Consider the following 24,625-nt stretch of genomic DNA (forward strand, 5'->3'; position numbering starts at 1 on the left):
TTCTTCATCATTAGCTCTTTCTCATTGTTTTTTCCTGATCCTCTTCTTTCTAAGCTCTTCATTTCACAGTACTCTTGTCTTAGTCCTTTTGACTTCTTCTCTGATAATTTTTGTAAACTTATCCAGTCCCTTGGTTGTAAACACCATCTATATGCTGACAAATTCCAATATTTTATCTCCAGCATGGTCTCTGTCCCAAACTCTGAATTTCCTACCCAACTACCCATTTATAATCTCCACTGGATTTTAACAGACAGTTCAAACCTGGCACTGAACTCCTGCTCTTCCCCCCACACCTGCTCCACTCAGCCTTTCCTTTTCCTTCCAGTTGCAGGCCACATGCCTTGAGATTCATCCTTGAGTCCTCTTTCTTGGACTTCACGTTCTATCTACCAGCAAGCAGCTTTACCTCTACATTCTAAATATAATCTAGTAACTTCTCATCACTTTCACTATGTCCATCCTGGTCCAAGTCACCTCTTTCCTGGATCACTGCCATAACCTCTAAGCAGGTCTCCCTGGTTCTACTCTTGTCCTTCTACTATCTCTTATCAACACAGGGGTTTTGAACAAGTGAAACTTTAAACCCTAAAGTCACAACTTTAAACCTCTGCTCAAAATTGTCAAGTGGCTCCCCTTTTCAATGAAGTCCTTACAACGGCTGTCAAGCCCTCAGCTGTATCAGTTCACCTCGTAACCATCCTCCTGCTCACTCCACTTCAACGCTACTGGCCTTCTTCCTTTAGCAAGTTAGTCCTCTCCTGCATCAGCACTCTTGCCCTAGCTGCTCCTTCAGCCTAGAATCCTCCTTCCCCCAGATCTCTTCTTCACTCACTCCCTCAGCTTCTTTGAATCATACCTGCTCAGTGAGGCCTACCTTCACCACACCGTTGAACGGTGCTACCTGCCTCCTCCCACTTACTGGGCTCCTGACCCCCATGCCTGGCTTCACCTTCTAACGTACTGTGTAGTTTATTATTTTGCATTTATATTGCTTATTGTCAGACTCTTTCTATCAGAATATAAGTTCTACGAGGGCAGGGATCTTTGTCTGTTTTTTCTCCCCTTATATATGAAGCCCCTCACATATTGACTTGCATCTAGTAGGCACTCAGTGAATATTTGCTGTTTGATTGAATGAAAGATTGCAAATGTTCTCTTTATTTATAGAAAAATCCTGATATTCTCTATGTCAAAAATACCAGTGAAAAATTAGGACCCATATTTTTGCAATAAAACTCTTTTATTATGTAGTATTTACACAATCTTTTTTCCTATGTTCTCTGAACATAGTATTTCTGAGTATTTCCCATATATACACCCATACTATGACTTCAATTAGCATGGCCATTTGTTTCACAACCACCTGATAGTTACAAATTTGATTAATAAAGCCGTCAAAAAACATAGCATATTTAGAGGCAAAAACTACCTTCAAAATTAGATGTGTTCCACTGATGGAATTGGTGGCAGTCACCTAGACCTGTATCTAACTGTATCTATAATTTCTATATCTGTATCTGTGCCTGTATCTTTATCTCTATCTCTACCTATCTATCTTGTCTACATACCTCTCTATCTGAGGATACATCCAGTCCAGGGAATTTAGGAAACTAAAGAAATAATAATTCTCTTTCTCATTATCTAAAAATGTCAAACAGAACCAAGCTGCTCTGAGCAGAATTTGTATCCAGAATTGTTTCTGGGGCACTCTTAACTCATCTCCTTTGAATTGATCAATGCAATTTTTGTATCATAGGGCTTTGCTCTGCTACATTATTTTAAGAATTTTTTCCAGATGATTGTTAACAGCAAGCTAAAAAAATTTTGAACAGCTGACTAGTTTCAGACAATAGATTGAACTTTATGTAGTTTTATAAAACCTTTCCAATCTGTAAAAATTTAGTTGCAAATCACATGAGATGACATCTTAGAATAACTTGGTACTTATATCACAACCTAAAAGGGATGAAGTACTGAAATGGGATGTGGGCCCCAGGGCAGGAATGTACAAATTCCCTCCAGTATTATATACAGGTGGATGAGATGAATAGATCTAATTTCTAAATATGAAACACTGAATGAGTGAAGTTTTATGTGAGCTAATGTACATCAGTTTTATTACTCTATTCTTTAATCCTAAATTCTGTGCTGGTTTTTTTTTTTTTTTTGGTGGGGGGCAGCTATTTAAAATAGGAAGTATACTTTTTTTCCTGAGGCTTTGTCTATAAGTTATATAATTTAACTTGGATAAGCAATCATTTCCCCCTTTTGTCTAAATTATCCAGATAATTCTGAATTTCTCAGATTGGGTAGATGATTTTAAGTACACTAGATTATTTTGACTTTATATTTTGCTGGCATAATTTTTTCTTAGTAATATTAATTAGAACAATATAGATCATCAACAACTTCCTAAAAGTTTTCTGTTAATTCTGTAATACAAAGATAGTTTTCCTTTTAGTTTTCTAAGAACTAAGTAAATCATTTCCATTCTCAGAAATAATAGACACGCCTAATTTGCTCTTATCTCAAATACTAAGTCCTTAAATTGGTGTACTTAAAATCAGTTGATTTTCTTTTCAAACTACCCCATTTACCCTTAACTTTCAACTCAGATTTTCTGATGTAGCCAAGCCATCCTGCTTTCTGTTCCCAATAAACAAAACAATTCTCCTCAGCATTTAAATTTATCTGAGCGCTCCTCACTTCATCTGGAGTAAAATCCAAGCCAATGCCCTGGGTACGGAGCATAGCAGGCTCCCTTCCTGCCTCTTTCTTTCTCAGCTTGTACCAGCCTCCCCACTGGCCACACAGACCTTTCTGTTCATCAAATCTGCCAAGCTCATTCTCGCCTGGGGTCTTTGCTTCAGTGTTCTCTTTGCCTGGAATATCATTCTCTGATAATAATATGTCCAATAAGTAATATTCAGTTAGCTAACAGTATGTGCCAGGCACTCTTCTAAATTTTGTAAATGTATCAACTTATTTAAACTTCTAGCAGTAATGGCTAGGTAGGATAGGTAGGTAACATTATTTTGATTTTTACAGATGAAACTAACAAACTGAGGCATATATAGATAAGTATCTTTCCAAAGACACACATTCTGTACAAAGTTGAGAGTGGAATTCAAGCAGATGTTCCCAGCTTGAGAGTCTAACCAATACATACCCTATGTGATATTCATATGCCCAGAAATACTTATTATTTACATCTCAGCTTAAAAATGACCTTCTCCTGAGAAGGTTTTCATCAGCATCCAGTCATTTTTCTATCCTATTATTTAATTTTAGTCTCTACATAGTAGTTATTATTATATAGTATCTTTCTTATTTGTTTGTTTATTATTTCTACCACTTCCACCAACACATTATGAACACAGACTCCACAAACATGATGTCTACCTTGTATCCAGAATCTCATCTGACATATAATTGGAATCCAATAAATGTTCATTGAACAAATGAATTAATAAAACTTCCTCATTCATGTCTTTCTCACTAGATAACAATATATGTTAAAAAAATGGGGTTGATGTTGGTTTTGGGCATGAGATAGACGACAGGGAGTATTTTCTAAAGCATCATGTTTTACTACACATTCTTGATTGTCGAAAAATATAACAGTTGTATATAGCACATTTCAACTCTGCCATTTTGACTCTGAGAATTGAATTTTTTATTTCATTTTAAGGAATATAAATTTTAATACCAAGTAGAGTTATATAAATATTAATAAATTTTACTGCAGAAGTGCTTTCTGAAACTAATTTTATTAAGCATATTGAACTTTTTGATTAATTTTTCTACAGTGTAAGCAGTTTCAATTTTTACCATTTGTAGTTCACTAATATTTTCAATAGGATAAATAATAATTTTTATTATAATTTCTTTTTTTGGTTGTTCTTGATATCAGATTTTCCCATTTCTAGTCTCTGCCACCAAGGGCATTTTAAAAAGTCACTTTTTTCTATGAAGTCCATTTTTTCCTGGATTGAATTTTACAGATCTAAATTTTGCCAAAGACTTTATTATACATAGACTTATATTTTGGTCAATAACCATGCTAATTCCTTCATTTTTAGCTACTGTCAACTTTATTTTGTATTAAATTATTCCTACCAGTAATACATACTTTGGATTTAATAAAAAATTTAATCATGAGTAAAGAGCCTTGGCAAGGCAACCTAGGAATGCTTCAGGAATGACAGGGTCAACATACCAGCCTAATTCAACAAGACTAAAAATGCCTTTCATCTAATATCAATTACTTTTTTTAAAGTAAAAATGGAAAATTGTGAAATTTTTAATAATTACTCATTAGTACAACTTTTATATTTCATAAAGCATTAACTTTACTTAAGCCTTTTCTTCTTCCTAAACACTAGGATAATTTTCTTTATGAACCCTCAAAAACATACTCAACAACTTAAAGATAATTTTTGATTCAAATTACATAGTTGTATTAAACTTGTTTCTCTTTTATGTAAGCACAGTGTGATAAAATGACTCATAATAAAAATATTAATAAGAACAATAAGCAAATTCCATCGAATTTTATAAAACCATTAATGTAAATATGTATGATCTATTATTGAAAAATCAGTACAAGAAAGGTCAGTGACCAAGGGACCAGTTTCATGTGGAATAATATGAAATACAAATGGAATCAAGACTTGGACTTTGATTTCACTGGTTTTCATTATTAGGGCTTCTCTTAGTAAATGTTTTAAGAGAAACAAACAAGCCTTAGTCAGCAATCTATTATATAAACGAATTTAGTAGAGCAATTTTTCTGGATTATAATTAAATCTGACTGCTCAACTGAAGTAACCATTTCATTGAACAGTCTAAGCTTGTGGGTGCAAACATGAAGCAGGATTCTTTTTCTTCCAATCTTTACTTTAACCCCAGGAGGACAAATCTCCTTTTCCCATCTCTTAATGATATCTTGAGTGGATCCCATAGCTTTCTGATCATTTTAAAGTATTTTTAAAAAAAGTTGCTTTTTTAGTCTAGTTAATCCAGTCTAATTTAATCCAGATTACAACTTCAAATTCATATCCTTTTCTCCCTAAATTGAAACTTAACCCTGGGCCAAGGACCAGTGGTTGTAGCAGTGAGGGCTATTGTTTTTTGTTGTTGTTGTTGTTTGTTTGCATCTGCAGATGGTCTTTATTTTCATACTTCTCTGACCTGAGTGGGGATTTTGGAGATTCAACTTGGGGCACACTTTTTCCTAGCTGGTCCCCTGAAGCTGTGAGTCCAGCTGGGGGAGAGGCAGAGGGTGCCTCTTTTGCACCTCTAAGCAAAGCCACAAGAGCTGATCCAGTGAAGCCCAGGAGGATGTTGAATGGTGTTGAGAGTCCACCTTGGACTGGAGAGTAGCACCAGGCTGTGGGCAGCAGCCACCCCCGCTGACCATGGCAGCCATTGACATCATCTTGGCTACGAAGGAGATGGTAGCGATTCCTACTCCGGTGAAGCCCATGGGCACAGCACCACAGGCACAGCCCCCATGGCCAGGGCATCTCCAGTTGCAGCGCCAGCTGCCTTTTATATCATGGTGAAGCCCTGTTTTTTATCTCATCCTTCCCTCCCTCTGCTGGGTCCATTTTTATCTAGGCATAGAGAGGAATAGTTTAGAGGTTAAAAACACACTCTCCTCTTTGTTGATTGTCTTGCCTCTCCTTCGAAGCCCTCTTTGTGGTAGACATTTAAATGGTGGTCTTTTAAGTGTCACACAAGTTCCTTCTTTGGCGGCACCTTTGGGAAATTCTTCATTTCATCAATCAGAGATGAGGAAGATTATTTTCTGGCTTGACCTCGTCTGAAAAATTTCTTAGATCATCTCACCTCTGGCTATTTAATCCCTAAACTCTGGCCAGCATATCTTGGTGAAACACCAGAGAGCTACATTTCAGTTACCTTCCATACTGTCCATTTGACCACTGAGGTACGTATTTTCTGTCACCCAGAGAAACAAGAGTGCAGGCTGCTTCAGTGCATTTCTTCCTATAGACTGCCGTGTCTTGCTCCTCTGCCACATGCTCAGATTCTCTACCCTCCCTGCACTTCTTCCCCACTTCTAATGGACAGTTGCAGGCTAGCAACTTTGTTACATAAGTAGATTTTCAACCGAGAAATTAGGTGAAGCTCAATTATGTGTATGTGTATGTGTAGCTCTGAGGAATCTCCTTGAATCTCTCTAGTCTTTTGTTTATGTGCAGGGGTGGGAAGCAGAGGGGAGCAGGGATTTCTGCTACTGTTTAGTAGATCTTGTACAAGTGCATCTGATGTCTTTTCTTAGTCTGATCCAAATCCATAGTTCTTTTTGGTGGTTACAAAATTTTGGAATGAATTTATTTTTTATAATATCCCATTCCGGTGCACATAAACTGTCTGTTACCAGAAGAGTGTGGCCAAATTAGCCTCATATTTGTCTCTTGCCTGAGGAAAGAAATGTCCAAAAGTTCATTTAATTTTGAACTTTGCCACCTGGTTGATGAGGTAAGAATTTCATTCAATTATTCATTTAATTTTTACTGTTTTAATTAGGAGCAGGACAGATTCTGAAGGTTTTTTTTGGTTTTGAAGGGGTTGTTTGCCCTAATGCACAGGCAATACCTCCCTTTCAAGACTGGTGCTTTTCATATTTAACACCTCTTACTCTGTCTAAACAAGTTATTTCCAAAACACTCTCAAAGCAAACTTGGAAATTCCTTGTTTTTTCTTTTTAGATGACAGTCTGTGATGGATAGCAGATGTTACTTATGATCAATACTTCAGAAAACAAAGAAAGTTTGACGTGAGAGCTAGCGAATTAACATAGAAGAAAACATTTCTATTGCTTTTAAAATCATTACAAATATTTTGGAAAAGTTAGCATTTAAAAGTTCTCAAAAAAAGCAAAAACATTTTTGTGAAGAGTTTTGATTGCTTTTTTCTTCTTAATATAACTTCTTCTTTTGCTCACTATTTAAGATGACTAATAAAAGTGATTTTTGTATGAAATAAAATGTTACCTAATGTTTAAATATAAGCATTTATGTCACATATATCATATTTGGTACAAACTTTTAGTTAAACATTTGATTAAGTAAGAAATTAGGAATGATTGCCTAATTACTCATATATTTTGCATAAGAGCTGGGAAACTTTCAGACATTGAAACTGCAATGTCTGATTGATCCCAAGTTTAAGGAGCAAATAATTTAGACATGATAATTCAGAATGTATTAAATTCAAAGTAATATTCTCTATTATACCTTTGAGTGATAAGTGCAACTGCTTACCTGAAAATTGTGAAGAGAACTGGGAAATCTGACTAGGGGCATTTTTGGCAAAAATTTGAGTCTATTTTTTTGGGGAGTTGAACTTCAGTTTCTGTTACTAAACATGAATGTATTCTTTATAAGACATACTTAGAGATTTCTTGTTAACAAATCTGATATAATTATTTTATGAATAAAGAAACGGCTTACATTTAGTGGAGTACTTTATAAAATGGATTTTGAAATCTGTCATCATCTAAGGATGAAAAGTAAAAACAGTAAGGAAAATCAGGCAAGTCCTGGGAGCTTTCTGTATGCTATCTTATTTAACCTATTAATCATCTGTCCAAATCCACAGAGAAAATGTAGGCAACTTGTCCAAAATCATAAAGCTACTAAGTGGCAAGACCAGGATTAAAATCAAATTCGGTGTGTCTTTCAAGACAGTGCTTTTCTCAGTAGGTCGCATGGCCTCCCAGGAAGTAAGAGGACATTGCTTACAGAGTGGGGCGAAAAGGGTCCTGCTCTGAGTCCCATGAGGACAGTACCTCCAAACCTCATGGAACCGATCTTTAGGAGGCAGAAGCCAGGGAACAATCACTGGAAAAATAGTAAAATAGGTCAGGATTGATGTGTTTTGATGCCTGTTGTACAAGTTTCCTTATGATTCTCTATTGAAGCCTAAAAATAATTGGAAATGAGCCATTTTAAGAGAATCTAGAATAAAATATTCAAGAGGATAAACTAGAAACAGCAGCAAAATTCAATACAGTGTTGGCTTATTTGTGCTATAGAGCCAAATGAGTGATATATTATTTTCTGTAATTTCTTTAAATCTTCGCCTAATATGCGTGAAGAGTTTCTGGTCTCATGTATTAGATTTTATAGGTTTAAAGAAAGAAAAAATAGTTGTGTATGTGTGTGTTGAAGTGTCCCTTCAAGATTTACATACATAATAGTACTTCACTTATATGTAAATGTCATAAACAAATATTCCTTTTAAAGTATTTTACTGTGTTGAGCAGCTTTTCTCTACTCTCCTTACTATTCATATGACTTGAGGATGGTGCATCTCCTTTAGTAATTTAGTAACAGACACTTCCCAAACAGAATACATTAAAAATAATGCATAATATGGCTTGTATCACTTCTTACATAGAAATTGCTTTCTCAGGGGTAATCTTGCCACTGGAAGATTTATGAGTTGATATTTTAAAATTTCATGCTAGTTTGCAAGATGTCTTCCCATATACTCATTTAACAAAATAGAAATCACATATATTGGCTCTGATGGCTGTGTTACATAGTTGTATAGTATTAGGGAGAATGTCTCGAACATCTGTATTTAAAAGTATGAAGGGTGGGAAAATGATCCCCATTGTAATAGTAAATCGAATTATAACTCAGCAAGGATAAATTACACTTTAGGGAAATACAGGTCATAAATGTAGAAGGATTCAGTGCAAGAGACAGAAAGCCGAGCCTTTACAGTCACTAACGTCATCTTTTTAGTCTTAAAATTCTTCCATTGTTTCACAAATGAGTCTCCTATAAATTTAGAAAATAAGGTACTATTTCTTATATTTCAAATTCAAATTTATGCAGCTAAATTCATTCCCCTCCAAATCTGTTCTCTTTTCAATTTTCATCTGATCACCTATCACTTAAAAGTCCCAGGGATTTTTTTTTCCAAATACATCCTTTATTTCTCTTCTCTGCCTCTGTCATTATGTGTATGTCAACATGCTTCCAAACAACCACTTCATTCAGTCAATTCAGTGAAAAAAAAAAAATCAGTCAGGTCAGTTGCTAGGTTCCCTGTAGACAAAACATCCAGCTGACTGAATGGATGTTTCCATTATCAACTGTTTGTTTTGGCATTATCTGGACATAGCCTTTGTGTCCTTTTTCCCTCCTTTTATTAAGTCTGCTCTAATTGCTTTTGTGTTACCTTTTTTGGCATTCTTCTAGCTTCTTCCTTCCACTTTTGATTGTTTAAACAGTTCTATTTATAAATGCATTCTTCGATCGATTTGTATGATATGTGTTCTAAGTGGTTTAGTACAAAGTACGTAGTCTATCTTAATATTCAAAGTCTATGCTCAAACAACTTGAGACAAAGTTTGAATTGGAATAAGATTTAAGGCAATGTATACTAACTTGTATATATATATTTTTATCTGAGCCAGCTTTCTAGTATTTTTAGAAAATATATGTGTGATGGCAGAGAGAAGAGAAAGACAATTACCAAATATTCTGGTATTGCTACTTTGCTTCTTTATAATCACACCTTTACTCTACTTCCCTTAGATTCTATGGTCCAGACATCAAACCCATCTGACAAAACCTGGGGCTGATGAAACACATTTTCTATTTACTTTCTAAGCACACCTGAACAGAAAAACTTGCCTAAAGAAAAGCATATAAGTGCTCAAACTGAACTTTAGTTAAATCATGAAGGGACACTTCCAGAATACCTCTACACTATCCTAGTAAATTCACCTTCCAATTTTTTCCTCAAATCTTTAGTAAGCTCTTCCCTTTGAACATTCATATGATGACCTCTCAGAACATTCACAGAGAAAACAAATGTAATTTGATGAGAACAATATCTCATGTTTCCACCACCAGTTCTGAAACTGTGCCTTGGTCCACTCTTTCAGCTCTCTGTCCTGTTATGAAAGAGAAAGTGTCTCTGCTCTCAGGCCAGCTCCTCCCCTAGGCCCTCATCTTTGAAAAACAAACAAACCAACCAACCAAAAAACCAAACTCGTCTCCTGATCCCACGTTCTCCTCCAGCTGCTGCTCTGCGAGTCTCTTCTTAACAGCAAAACTTCTCAAAAAGTGAACTTATTCTTGTTCTCTCCATTGTCTTACTATCCATTCTCTCTTCAACCAATTCCACTAAGACTTTTTTCCTGCTTGTTGTTTGCTGCTTTGTTTTTCCAAAGATGTACTGAAGCAGAAACAAGTTGGTTGAATACTTGACAGGAAAAAAAAAAGAGAAGGTTCAATGGTATTCAAAATACTTTTTACAAGACTTCTTTGTCAACTAGATTATGTTGTAAACTTTTTTTGCTAAATTCTTTAGGACTGTTGGTTCTTAAGAACTAGGGCTTATTTTTCTTCCAAATCTACCTTGTGCTACTGAAAAACTGCATACAAGCATTAGAAAGCTGTTTCTGTAAGATATGGGTTTGTTTTGTATTCTTGCTGAAGATATATTGTTGCACTGGTGTGATTTTCATCAGTATCACCATGATGCTGTGAAATTTCATTGAAAACCTGTTTCTCTCTAGTTTTAACCTTCTTAATCAGAAGTGTTCCTTTTGAGTGGCTGTCAACCTGAAAAAGTGAATCCAGAATGGTTTCCCTCAGGTTCAGAGAAGAAAAGTTTGGGAGATGCAGAGAAACTGCTCTCTCTGCCTTCCAGCAGCTCCATTAGGTGATGATCTGAAAATCAAGGCTGTGCTAACATTCTGCAGGTCCTGATATTCCTGGATGTGGCAGGCCACTTCTTCCTTCCTGTTCTGAGTCTCATTCTGCAGGAGACCACTGGTGTCTCAGCAGTTAGCAGCTTCCACATGAAGTTCTCTTCCATTCCATGCATGTGGAGCTCCAGAAACTTCGTCCTTTTCAGTCATGCACTTTGCAGGTGAGGGACTCAACTTAGCTCTGGTACTCCCTTAGCTTCTGCTTCATCTGGTATAAGGCATCAGTGCTCTAGTTCAATTAGCAACCTCACAGAGATCAGCAAACTTGGACTTGGACTGTTCTTCAACCTTCTGAAGGTTCTTGGCAGCCACACTTTCATTCTCCGGCCGCACATCACACAGAGCCGCCGTGACTTTTGGCTGGGAAACGTGCACCCCAGTTTGCCCATGCTACCCTTGAATCTGAGCCTGAGCTCACCACTTTCATCATTGTGCAGTTTTTTCAAAAAGTCAGTCTCTTCTTGCAAGGAATCTACTTTACGTTCAAGATCAAGGAGTGCCAAAGAAACAGTGTCAACATCCTGTCTGAAAGTTTCCAGCGTGCTCTGAGTTTCTTCCCTCTGAGCTCCTCTCTGAAGCATCTCCTCTTGCAGCTTGTTCCAGAGCTTTATGATGTCCTTGGCCAGGTTGTTGCCCTGCACCTACCTGTTATTGGTAAACAGGTCCACCTGCTAGCAGAGCCCTGGCATCTCCATTTTATCAAGGTCCCCAAGTGTGACTTCTCTAGCCCTTGAGCTGGGCCTGCGGGATCTCATTGCGTTATTTCGGGGAGGTGCACCTTGGAGGTTCAGGTTAAGAGATGCAGTCATTCAGCTCCTTTGGCTCCACCTTCTCCTTGGTGCAGGCGTTCTTGAACTTGGTGTTGAGGTCAAGGCCAAGAAGGTGCGTGGTGACCTGCTGTCCCGCAGACAAGGCATGGAGGCTGTGGCACAGGGCACTGGCCAGGCTATGAGTGAAGTAAAACAGTGACTGCTCTGGCTGAATCAGCTCCTGGTGCTTGGTTGCCCAGCTCCTGAAATAGGAAGACGAGGACCACCATCTGGTGAACTTGGCTGCAGAGGGTGGCAGTGCAGACTGGCTCTGGGAGGAGAGACCAGCAAGAATGCGGCAGTGCAGACTGGCTCTGGGAGGAGAGACCAGCAAGAATGCGTGGGCAGCAGGATTGCTGGTACATTTCTGGCCCAGGGACCCTGAAGTAAAAGTGGCAGAACTGTAGTAAAGCTTTTGTTCTCTCTGCTGCCGTGAAATAGCTCTCATCAAGGTATCAGACTACTCATATTTTGCCAAAGCCAGCAATTTTTTTTGTCTGCAACTTCCTTCACTTCCCAGAAGCACCTGAAAAGGCCAGCACTGCCTCTGTGATAAAACACATACCTCTCTAGGCCTCTGACATTCTTGGTTTTCCTCAACCAATGAATGTCAAACCAATCATCCTCATGATCAACTCTCTTCATCCAGCCTCAAATTCCATTTCATTTAACATATCTTGCAATGGAAGGAGAAAAGCAAACCATTTAAAATTTTACCATGTATTTTAAAAATTATTTTGTCTTGTCTCAAGACAATGTCTGCTAAATAAGCCAAGTATGTAAGTTGTATTTTATTATTGAAGTCAAAAAAGGAATTCAGTCTTCTTTAATCAAAGATCAATTAAATGTCCAAATTATCAGTTCCCCATGATTTTCTCTAGCTCTAAGGTAAACAAACTCAGTAATGGAGTAGTTTGTAAGTATATTAAAATGTTTGACACTGTCAATCAACAAGTACACCTTTCTGAACATGAAGTTTTCTTTTAGACCAAAAGCTGACTCAGTCCTCTGGGTCAGCAATATTTGCCCTGTTGTGGACATTTTACTTTCCTCTTTTGAAACTGGTTTTTAAGGAAGCATCAAGCAATTGGAAAACAAGTACTAGTGTAAGTATTCTTTTTTTGTTGAATTGTCTTTAATAAAAACTGTTCTCTTTAGTTATAAAAAAATAATTTTAAATGATCATGACTGGATTTTAAATGGGGTTGTCAGAGTGATGATTTCTTAAAGTCATTACTCAGCTTTATTCTGTTAAGATTAGTCAATATTGTAAATAAGCATCTATGTATTATGTTTGTTATACTGGCTGCTTACCAAAGATCCTGATTGTAATGGGGGTCACTGTCATCTACATTATCATGTTCTTTGTGGGGAGTTTCAATAATAACTCTTTTCTTATTTTAAAAAAATTTTTTGCATTGTCAATGTTATGTCAATTTCTGGTGTACGTCATAATGTTTTGGTCATACGTATATATTCATTTTCATATTCTTTGTCATTATAGTTTACTATAAAATATTGAATATAGTTCCCTGTGCTATACAGTAGAGACTTGTTGTTTATTTTATATATAGTAGTTAGTATCTGCAAATCTCAAAATCCTAATTTAACCCTTCCTATCCCCTTTCCCCCGGTAACATAGTTTGTTTTCTATGTCTGCGAGTCTGTTTCTGTTTTACAGATAAGTTCTTTGTGTCTTTTGTTTGTTTGTTTGTTTAGATCCCACATATGACTGATATCATATGGTATTTTTCTTTCTCTTTCCGGTTTACTTCACTTAGAATGATAATCTCCAGTTCCATCCATGTTGCTGCAAATGGCATTATTTTATTCTTTTTTATGACTGAGTAGTATTCCATTGTATAAATATACCACAGCGTCTATATCCAATCATCTGTTAATGAACATTTAGGTTGTTTCCATGTCTTGGCTATTGTAAATAGTGCTGCTGTGAACATTGGGATGCATGTATCTTTTTGAATTAGAGCCCCCTTCAGGTATATGCCCAGGAGTGGGATTGCTAGATCATATGGTAAGTCTATTTTTAGTTTTTTGAAGAATCTTCATAGTGTTTTCCACAATGGCTGCCCCAAACTATGTTCCCACCAACAGTATAGGAGAGTTCCCTTTTCTCTACACCCTCTCCAGTGTTTATCGTTTGTGGACTTTTTGATGATGGTCATTCTGACTGGTGTGAGGTGATACCTCATTGTAGTTTTGATTTGCACTTCCCTGATAGTTAATGATACTGAGCATTTTTTCATGCGCCTACTGGCCATTGGTATGTCTTCTTTAGAGTATTGCTTGTTTAGGTCTTCTGCCCCTTTTTGGATTGCATTGTTTGTTTTTTTGTTATTAAGTTGTAATAATAACTCTTTTCTATAGCAAACATAAAGGACTTTAGAGTTAAAATTTTTTTTCTGTCTTTTGTGAATTTTATACTTATTTCAAGCCTATACATCAAACTTTCTGTTTTTAACCAACATGCACATATTCTGTTCTAAATACTGTTTTAAAATTATTATCTCACAAAAGTATTACAAGGTCAGCAAAACATTTTTTATTTAATTTTTTTTGTATCAGGAAACTTGTTTTTATTGGAAGTGGAAGTGCATTCACTGGCTTCAAATTTATGATTGGATCAGGAGATTAAGTTGGTTTGTAGAAGCCAGTTTTTTTTAGATATTTAAAACAATGTTTAGACTCTGCTTCATAAGGTGACACATTATTTCAAAAATAGAATGGTTTGGGCCTGCCTTGCCTCATGGATAAAGCAGATGGGTTAGCAATAGTCATGTGGGCAAAAGTGTTCGGAAGAATCTACCTCACTACTCTCTCTTCATACTGGTGTGACTATAGTTGTGATAAAAACAAGCTTCAGTATAGCATAAAAATATCAGATAAGTACTCTTATGTAGTATGTTGTACATTTTTCTTTTTTCAAGTAGATATTCCTTAGAAAATAACCACTCTCTAAAGCAAGACCATCCTGAACATTATACTGTAAGTAAAAACAAAAATGGAAACATCTGTTGGTATCAAAAGTTCTCCCAGGGTGGTTTGGTTCAACATCACTTTCTTATTTTGACTTTACAAATAACACCAATGGTTTTAACTACAAATCTTAATTAATAACACTTTGTAAAGTCGTGTCAGCATGAAACAAAATAGCTACCAGAGCAAAAATACTTTAGCCATGCCATTTCGAATCCAGCTTTCATTTTGCTCCCTCCTTGCATTTACCTAAATTGCATAGCATGTAAATGCTGAGCCCATTTAAGAATCTAGTTTTGGTAAATGAAAAATGGCCACTGTGACATAATCTTCTAGGCACTATTTCTCTTGGATTTATTATTTGGCCCTATGTGATGTGTTTATGAGTGATGTGATGGTAATTCTAAAGGTTAAAAGAGAATATTAGCATTTCTATATGAACTTCCTGATCATAAAGTTACTCTTCTGACAAAAGGAATGAAATGCAACCCTCTCCATTTCTATATCCTAGCAGAGAACAGAGAAGGAGGGCTAATATCTCGGGTCATAAAGGGAAAAACTGATATTTTTCAGAGCCTAAAGGAGAAAGTTAGACTGCTTGAAAATCAAATGATAAAGCTGTACTTCAGGTGAACTTTGAACAAGTTCATAAAGCAGTAATGAAACTGAAATCTTGATATAAAGCAGGAGCTGTCCTGCTACAATTTCATGCAACACATAGACAAAGATTAGCCAAGCCCTGGATGAAAGAAATACAACCTGGACCAGAAGAGAGATTATTCACTTAGCCACACTATATAAAACTTTTCACCAGATTTGTAGTAAAAAGGAACTGTGAGTTTGTCAGAACTCTACTCTATAGCTTTCAGGGTCTGTTTGGTATACTTACTCTTAAATAGTACAGTAAAATATATATTTTCTTGACTTTATAATTTGGATTTGTCATTCTCAATGATTTCTTTTATTTTATTCATAAAGTCTTAAGGTAAAAGTCACCATCATTTCTAGAATTCTGGACCAAAGTGCACTCTACCTGTTCATTTCAGTCAAGTTTTTAGATACGAAGTGGACAAACTCAGATGAGAACTGGTCCTTAGGCAATATTAATTTTGCTGACGTCATGTGCAAACACAGACACAGACACTGAATTCATTCAGGATCATCTCAGTTCATAATGGCAATTCCCATCAATATCATCACCTTTATTGTTATTTTAGATGTTTGGGACCCTATCTAATGCTAAAGACTTGAGCTAGGAGCAGAAAGCAGCAAGAGTACTAACTATTAATTACATGAAACTTCATTTCACTCTATCCAAAATTTCTGCTGTTCTGAATCTTTTAGTAAGGCCTTTGGGTATATATATATATATATATACACAAATTGAAGTTCTTAAAACAGGCCACTCTCTGGGATGACAGTGACCCACGTACGCTGACTTCTGGGAAGCCCATTCACGGCCTCACAGCTCTGCACACTCTCGTCCTCCGGGCTGCCCCAAGCTAGCAGCTGTCTCTCTGAAAGTGGTGTATCTGTGAGGAACAGAGAGAATTCTTTCTAATGGAGGAGAGGTCAGATGCAGTGCAGTACACACCATTAAAAATAAATAAACACAATTCCACTCAGGGATAAATTCTGCTACCATGTACTAAACATTATAAAAATATATTTCTTGTAAACTTTGTGTCATGGTTGTTTTAAAGAAAGCAGCGTTCCTGCTGTATACAGTTTAGCTCTCAAGAAGGTGAAACCTCTACTTTCCTTCTCAAACAAATAAACAGTGAGGTGTTATGTGAGAGTCTGTGGCTAAGAATGTCTGCCAGTTGACAGTGAAATTTGCTTTAATAAACTGAGTCATTTAATTTCCAAACGTTTTTGCTTGCTGCCTTCTGAGAGACCTTGTGATCTGTATCTGAGAAAGAAAGGGGCCAAATAATTTCAAATTCCATCTTCCCCCTGTGGTAGTTTTGCAGAAGGGTACAAATCAATCTCTGGGATGGTTAGTAATGGATTTTCACTTTGTACTCTAAGGCTTTCTAAAGAAAGGATCAAAGGCTGTTTAAACAGAAGATTATTCTGGTTTTCTCTTGAATATAAAACTTGAATATAGAATATTCATCTTTTAATTTCAGGAGTACAACACCAAAATGGCTCCTACTAGAAAAGTGAAGAGCAGTGAAACCATATTTAAAAGATTTCCAAAGTTTTATTCAGTGTAAGTGTAATGCAGTTTAAGGTATTTGCAATATTAATGATGCTACAAATGTCCTTGATCCCCCTGCTGTTGATAGGTTGAGATTATTTTTCATATTTAAATTGAATCTTTGCTTGGGTACATAGAAAGTGGATGAGGGGTACTTCAGGTTTTAAATTGCACTTAACAGATGCTTGTATTTTTTGAATGAGCTATAATTAATGATGAGTTAGAAACAAGAAATATTGTTGTTTATTTTACTATCTTACCTTAGAGAAGTTTAGGCTAGTAAAGCTTTTGTAATTCTCAGATGTCCCAGAGTATGATGGAGCCAAATTTATGTACCACGTTTGATAGTCATAATCTTTCCATGTGGCTCCCCAGGTTACTTGTTTAGCAGTAACCCTTTTAGCCTAATCCATTCCCCACCCACTGCCACTTCTTCTACCCCTGGCCTGTCCCCAACCCCACAACCACCACCCAAACACACATCAAAGGATTCCTAGAAACCATTGCTGCAAAATGCAGCTTGCTGGTCTTGCTAGCTAGTACTGGTACCAGTCTTGGTAACCAAGTTCATGTTCTCAAGATATTACATAATGTAATACGTAGAATGAACACTAAATCTGAGAATACGAAAATGTCTGCTAAAATGTTCACTCCTTACTGGTTGCATACTAAGCATATGTGAAAAATTCATTGGCACTTGCAAGAGAACCAAACTGCATGGGGCTGGGAGAGGAGTGGAGGGTGGTGTTCACCCTCTGAGAGGCTGGGAAGTCAGTGCAGGAGTCCTCCATTCGTGCAGTTTTGCTTCCCAAGATTCCAGTGACCCACGGTCAACTATGGTCTGAAAGTGGTAAATGGAAAATTCTAGACATAAGCAATTCATAAGTTTTAAATTGTGTACAGTTTTGAGTAGCATGATGAAGTCTCACCCCGTCCTGCTCTGCCCCACCTGGAACGTGACTCATCCCTTGGTCCAGCGTGTCCCACGCATTAGTCGCTTGGCAGCCGTCCGATGGACTGTCGCCGTATCACTGTGCTTGTGTTCAAATTACCCTTATTCTACTTAATAAGGGCATCCAAGCACAAGGGTACTGATGCTGGCAATTTCGATATGCCAAACAGAAGCCATAAATTGCTTCCTTCAAGTGAAAAGGTACAAGTTCTCAATAAGGAAAGAAAGAAATTGTGTGCTGAGGTTGCTAAGATCGATAGTAAGAATGAATCTTCTGTCTGTGAAGCTGTGAGGAAGGAGAAAGAAATGTGTGCTGTTTTTTTCTGTCAAACCTCAAACTGTGAAAGTTAGAGCCATGGTGCATGAAAAGTGCTTAGTTAAGATGGAAAAGCATTAAATTTGTACAATAAGATATTTTGAGAGAAAGAGAGAGAGAGCACATTCACATAACTTTTATTACAGTCTGTTGTTATGATTGTTCTATTTTATTATTAGTTACTGTTGCTAATCTCTTCCTGTGCTTAAAGTTTAATTTAGAAAAACCTGACAGGAAAAAACATAGTGTAGAGTTCAGTACTAGCCACAGTGCCAGGTGTCCACTGGGAGTCTTGGAACATATCCTCCGAGGATACGGGGAGACGACTATGTACTTGATTACAGGGCTATTCTCTGCCTCCAGACCAACGTCCACTCCCAGGGGCTAGGCCCTGTATTAACCATCTAACAATTATTGACATACTTTCTGATTACATTGATTCTTCTACCAAAAACACCATCCTAATTCCAAGAGTCTGTTATTTTTCCCTTCTTCCTCTGCAAAGATTTCTCTGTGTACCTTCATTTTGGGAAAGGGGATGGTGACAGGTCAGGAAGAGTGACTTGAGTTCTTTGAGGACATTTGGTGTCAATTTGTGCTCCTCCTTATGGCAGTGCTCCCAGCTGCCCCACCCTCATTCCCTACTGGTCTCCATATTCACTTCATTTGAGTTTGCGTGCTGTGCCATTAAGCTTCGTACACCTTTCGTGTCTTTCAGTTGACATCTTTACAAGCATCACACAAGTGAGATTTCTCAGGTTGCTTGTTTAGAAAATACCCCTTTTAGTCTAATGCCTTCCATGGCATTGCACAAATTTGGATAGTTTTGAAAAGGGCTCCCATGATTCATGTATTCTGCAGCAGTGAGGATGATCTTCCACTGACCGCTCTAAATTGGGGCATTATATTAACCTTTATTTTTTAGCTATTCCTATCCTAATGCAAGTAACAGAATTAAAAAGTAAGATGGCATAATCTAGGGGCAATGTACAAACAAGTATTAATGAAACATATTTGTGATAGGTCAAATATTACATATCACATTTAACAATACTGCCACAATACAGTTACTTGAACTGCTTTCTTTTAAGGTCACATTTAAAAATTCTTTTGTTGAGTACAATATTGTATGATGTAATTTATATTAAATTCAAGAACCAGTGTATCTAATATACAGTAATGGAAATCAGAAGAGTTGTTGCTTATGGGGAGTGGAGATTAAGTGCAAGGGGCCAGGAGGAAGCTTCCTGAGGTAATGGGACTGTTCAGTGTCTTGATTGGTTGCAGGGATGTATGCATTTGTTAAGACTTATTGAATTGTACACCTAGGATATATAAATTTCACTCTGATAATTTTAGCCTATTAAAATGTGAAAAATTGCTTTGTGAAGCTGTAATATTAATTTGTGAAAGTATCAGCTGAGTATTTTCATTATGTGATATCTTTTAAAACATTTTTTATGAAATGTAGTTGATTTACAATTTTAGTTTCAGGTGTACAGCAAAATGATTCAGCTAAACACATACATACATATATTTTTTTCAGATTATTTTCCTTTGTAGCTTATTACAATATGTTTTCATTATTACACTTGATCTAGAATATATAGAAATTCTGTAAGTGGTAAAATATCAAAATTAAGATAACAGAAGTCATGCTATTGCACAAAAACTGGTGAATCCTAGACGATTTCAGGCAGATCTTCTCTCTCCACCTTGTGAGAAAGCATGCTATGTCTTTTTAACTGCTTTAGCCATTTTTAAAACATTGGACAATGTTCTTGAATTTCTGCTCTTTATTTAGATTAGAAACAATTTTATTGGATGTAGTATTTTTTCACTAATTCTTAATCTTACTTAAAATAGCAAATTAATGTAATTGTATATATTAACAGACATTGTAAGTGTAACTGCTTTTCCAATAGTACTTTTTTCTCTCTCACTTTTTGGACAAACAAATTCATCTTTTACTGTTTTGGCAGTGCTTTAAATTCACTCCTATTTCTTCAACCTTCCTCCCACACATGGAAAATGTGTTCTGTGAATTAGACGACATAATATCCCAGTCCTGACTACTCACATTGCAGTCCCAGGCAAATACTAGACCTTTTGGATAAACGGCTTGACAGATTTTCTCAGTTATGATACATTTAACTAATTTTGGAGAGGCATCTGGGAATATGATAGTTTGAGTCCATTCTTAGAAAACATTGTTATTTAAGAGGCACATAGAAGACACTAACTTTAGAGAATATTGTTTTAAAAACCATTTCATAGTAAAGATAGAGGAGAGGCTGCCTTATGATTTTGCAATGGCAACACTAATATTGATAATGGTGGTGATGATGCCAACTCAGGGCCATTCACTCTGCTGAATTCTATTGTTTTTATTGAAGTAATGTTGATTTACAATGTTGTGTTTGTTTCTGGTGAGTAGCATAGTGATTCAGTTATACATATATATATGTGTATATATATATATATTCTTTTTCATATTATTTTTCACTATAGGGTATTACAAGCTATTGAATGTAGTTCCCTGTGCTATACAGTAGGAGCTTGTTTACAATTTTGTATATAGTAGTTTGTATCTGCTAATCACAAACCCCCAATTTATCCCTCCCCCCTTTCCCTTTGGTAACCATAAGTTTGTTTTCCATGTCTGTGAGTCTCTTTCTGTTTTGTAACTCTGAACTATTTTAAATATTATTATTGCATTACTCTTCCTGCCAGCTAAGGAAGATAGGTATTATTATTTTAATTATTGCTTTAAAGAATAGGAAGCTGAGTGTTAGAGAGGTAATCAAAGCAGCTTGTTCTTTCACAGCTCTTCTAATGATGCTGCAGGTGGAGCAAACGCTTTTTAAGGAATCCTCCTGAAAAATGGGCCCACCCCTAGTGAGTGAAGTGCAGATTTCTGACAAGTCCTACCCACCTCAGCCTGCTGACTACCTCTGACAGCCTTTCTGTTTGATCAAATGAAAGCAAACAGCAAAGCACCCGCCAAGAATAAGCTGGGGGTCAATTCATGCAGAAAAGGAGCAGCACTGAGACTCTAGAAAGTGACAAGGAAATTATGTTTGAAAAAGCTGAAGTTTCCACATAGATTTTTCTTAGCAGAACTCAGATGCTTAGCAGTGTTTGATACAGTGGGAGAAACAAGAAGAGCCTGACAGAGTCTTACTTACAGGACCTTATAATCAAGTTGAAGAGGGAAATCTAGTATTAAATAATAACTAATATTCATAATAGAACTTAATCCTGGATTAGTAACATCACAGTTTTTCAAGAATGCAAAGGAGAAGAAATCTTTTTTGGTGGGCAGTTCACAGAAGGCTGGGTTTCAAAGGATGAGGTAAAACAGACATGAGGACAAGATTATGGTTATAGAGTAGACTGAGAAGGGGGAAAAGAACATGCAGGGGAGTGGAGAGGAAGATTTGAGATTAAAAATACCTGTTTTCCTGGAAACTTTATGAGTCACCACTGGGTAGCGGTACTGGAAAACTTTCCTTTTCCTAAGACCTGGGAATGTGATTGTCGCTTTAATTTGGCACAGGGGAATCAGCATGCCTTTGTAAAGCTTGTTAGAGGTGCCTGTGTGTGGGGAAAACAAAATGAAACGCTGTGTTGACAAGAGCTGTCTGTAAATGTCTATCTTTGGAATGGCTCCATTGCTCTTGGCTTCAGACTTCTGACATCTACAACTCAGGTCAGAAGATGTTACGGAAAGTTTAAAGTAACAGTTTTTAATTGACTACAAATATATTTCATTAAGTAAAACTAACACTTTTACTTTAGAATATGCAGATAGCTTCCTTTTTTGCTGTTTGACAGTAGTTTTCGAGGATTTGTAATATTTTGATATAAAAAATGTTTAGGTTTTCATTTGAAGTGTGGTGTGGAGCAACAGAAAAACAGGGAAAAAACCCCAATCAGCCACCGCATTGCTTTTCAAACACAACTCTGTTAAGGTTTTCTTGAATTTCTTTCTACACTTTTTTCCCATGTAGATAAATTTGGAGTTGCAAGAGGAGAATACATTTATTTCCTGAAGCTATATGTTTCTTTGAATAGAGTAACCCACACACAAGAAAACATAGAAACTATTTGAAATTTTTCATAATTCTTCTACATGGGCACTATTAAGATATCTATGTCTTCATGCACAGAAAATTCTTTGGAAATGTTCATACCAAACTATTAACTGTGATTCTCTAAAGAAAGAAGAAGTTTGAAATAGGGAGAAAGGAAATATATATATATACACACACACACACACACCCCTCATTGGAAGCAGCACACTGCTACTTCTAAAATAAAAAAAAAAAAAAATCAAAAGTCAACCCAGCACCTGGGGCCTTGACTGTGAATTATTTTTGTTTTGTTTACCAAATAGTTTATTGTGAGAGTAAAATTAATAACAAATATTTTTACAGTCTCTAAATGTATTTTTAAAATTATGCCTATCCAAAATATCATAACTAAGAGCTACTTAAGGCACGCAGACAATATTCTTTAGTAGAGTTATATTTATCTTCACATCATTGCCTCACTGCATTAAAGGATTAGCCTCCATAAACACAGGCAAGGCCATTAATTAAAACAAATTGAGTATAAGACCAGCTTGGATCAGTAGGAGTATTCAATGCTGCTTAAAAAAAGACTTTTTAATATTTTCCAATAGATGTATAACTACTAATTAAATTCTTCCAAGTAAATGTGCTATAAGTTATAACTTTTTTTAGATGGAGAGATAGTAAGAATAAAATGATTCTTTTTTTTAAGTTTTTGTTTTGTTTTGTTTTGCTTTGTTTTGTTTTTAGGGGAAGGTAATGAGGTTATGTATTTATTTATTTTAATAAAGGTACTAGGGATTCAACCCAGGACCTCTGAGATATACCCCTGAGCTGTACCCCTCCCCCGATAAGATGATTCTTAACCAAGGATGATTTTGCCCTCCAGAGGACATGGGCAACGATAGGAGTTGTTTTTGGTTGTCACAACTCAAGGAGGGTGCTACTGGCATCTAGTGGGTAGACGTCAGGGATGCTGCTAAGCATCTCACAATGCACAAAACAGCCCCCATAGCAAAGAGTTACCTGATCGTAAAGAATTATCTCCTCCTATAAGATCTCCAGTTTAATTGTACTATACTTTCTTGATTTTTAAATGATTCTTGTACTTTCCTTTTAATTTTAATTTAGTTTTAGTTTGTAGCTATCCTTAAAATTTGCTTTTAAATGTGCATTTTTAAATTAGTAATACCCAGGATATGGGCAATATGGGCAAATTGGGATTCACCTACGCTATAATTTAGTCTGTAAATTGTGAAACTGTAGAAATGTGTATAGATAGCTTTAAAATATATATGCTTTTGAGTCAGATCTCATCCATTGTTAAATTTTAAAACTTTATTATATCATATAATCTGTTGAGTGACCTTATATTCCAAGACCCTTTCTTAGATATATTCATCAAACTGTTCCAGTCTGAACCAGTTACTGTTAAGGACTGATACATCTGTCATACTATGATTTCTTTTGATGACTTTTTAAATCTGAATTCATTGTTTCCTGAATCCTATGTCATTCACTTTTTTGATTAACTCTCATTTTGATGGTATGTATCTTCAAGCAACTTCTTAAGCAATGATGGTAAATTTTCTGACTTTTTACTTGTCAAAAAAAACCTTTACAGTAACTTACTAATTGATTGACACTTTTAGAAAAAATTTCTCATAACCATTTCTACAAGATTTAGCATCTTTATCTTTGATACTCTGAGATGTTATAATTTTAAAAAATCTTTTATTTATTTATTTGTTTATTTTGAAAATTTTTTATTTTTGTAAGTGCTCTAAACTCTCAAAAGTCATTCTTAATCTCTTTTTTTTTTTTTTTTGTATTCTGCTTTCTACATGATTTCTTTCTTGAACTCAATATTATCCTAACTAGAGAAATTTTATCTTCCAGGATCCTCTTTTACATTTTTCATTCTAAGTTTTCTCAGATTTTTTATTATGCTTTTTGTCTTTTCATTTTTTGTAAGACTGAAATTTTAAAAGCAATTATGGACTCTATATGTGTTGGTAGACATTTTCATTGGTGGGTTTTGGTTTGACATGATTGAATGAGGTGCAGGTTATGTGGGATATTCCTACATGACATAATAGAGGTCTGCTATCTTAGGTCATTTTCTATAAGTAAAAATATAGCCACTGTGGTCTTCATGTAAAAGAGTGAACAAAGAGTGTATTTCTTATTTTCCTTTCCTTTTTGGGGAATAATCCCTAAAAAAAAAAAAAGCCAAGACAGGCATGCTATAGTTAATTAAAAAAAGACAAATAAACAAAAAAACTCTTGTTACCCAAAGCAATGGCTTCAGTTCTCTTTTGGGACCAAGTTGCAGTTGGTGAAGTTCATAGTTAAGTGAGAGACTCAAATTTCTAGAGGTGCCCTAAGTCTCCTTAGCTGTTTAATATCTGAAACAAGCTCACAACTGTTTCAACCTGTGCGTTCACTGCACTTGATACTCTCCTCCTTCTGTCCAGTTTTCAGAAGAAGAGGATTGATTTTTAAAA

General features: G+C 36.0%; 1 protein-coding gene and 1 pseudogene across 1 annotated transcript in view; one reads left to right on the plus strand and one right to left on the minus strand.

The window, feature by feature from the left end:
• CENPW (centromere protein W) overlaps positions 1-24,625 on the plus strand; it is a 407,181-nt gene that overhangs the window by 358,338 nt on the left and 24,218 nt on the right. The window lies entirely within an intron of this gene.
• On the minus strand, positions 10,443-12,025 carry LOC102532069 (vimentin pseudogene; annotated as a pseudogene).

The sequence above is a fragment of the Vicugna pacos genome, chromosome 8, assembly GCF_048564905.1.
Source record: "Vicugna pacos chromosome 8, VicPac4, whole genome shotgun sequence".
Classification (NCBI taxonomy): domain Eukaryota; kingdom Metazoa; phylum Chordata; class Mammalia; order Artiodactyla; family Camelidae; genus Vicugna; species Vicugna pacos.